Source organism: Rutidosis leptorrhynchoides, chromosome 2 (assembly GCF_046630445.1).
Source record: "Rutidosis leptorrhynchoides isolate AG116_Rl617_1_P2 chromosome 2, CSIRO_AGI_Rlap_v1, whole genome shotgun sequence".
NCBI classification, from domain to species: Eukaryota; Viridiplantae; Streptophyta; class Magnoliopsida; order Asterales; family Asteraceae; genus Rutidosis; species Rutidosis leptorrhynchoides.
In genome coordinates this window covers 261,782,652-261,783,246 of record NC_092334.1, presented here as the reverse complement: position 1 = coordinate 261,783,246, position 595 = coordinate 261,782,652, and the positions used below count along the sequence as shown (strand labels likewise).

The 595-nt window shown below is 41.2% G+C and overlaps 1 non-coding gene across 1 annotated transcript; it reads right to left on the bottom strand.

Moving 5' to 3' along the window:
* Positions 1 to 227: 227 nt before the first annotated feature.
* Positions 228 to 334, bottom strand: LOC139894799 (small nucleolar RNA R71). Its single transcript, XR_011775281.1, has one exon. It is a non-coding gene; the product is annotated as a small nucleolar RNA R71 (small nucleolar RNA).
* Positions 335 to 595: the final 261 nt, after the last annotated feature.

The window sequence follows — 595 nt, the reverse complement described above, 5'->3', positions numbered from 1 at the left end:
TACCGAATGACGATCCTAATTCTCACCTTGATAAATTCATATCTCTTTCGAACTCCTACAAACAGCCATGGATAGAACAATATATAGTCCGGCTATACTTGTTCCCCTATTCTCTCACTCATCATGCTCAAACTTGGTTCGAATGACTGGAAAAAGATTCCATCACATCATGGACGGAGATGGCTACTAAATTCCTAACCAAATATTTCCCTCCTTCTAAACAAACCAAACTGAAGAATGACATCATTAACTTCAAACAAAGTTATGATGAATCTCTTTACAATGCATGGGAGCGATTCAAAACCCTGCTAAAGAAATGCCCTAATCACCAGCTAGAACGGTCAGCCCAAATCTGTACCTTCTACAATGGTTTTACGGTAAATCATAGGACGACGATCGATGTAGCAGCTCAAGGGAATCTGATGAACCAAACCGCAGACGAAGCATGGGAATTGCTCGAGAACATGACAATGCATCATCATGACTGGAACAGTGGTGAAACAACTTCATCATCTGCCCCACTATCTGCACTTAACAATCAAACGGAGGCCATCAAATCCCTCACGGATAAGATGGAATCTCTTGCTAAACAACT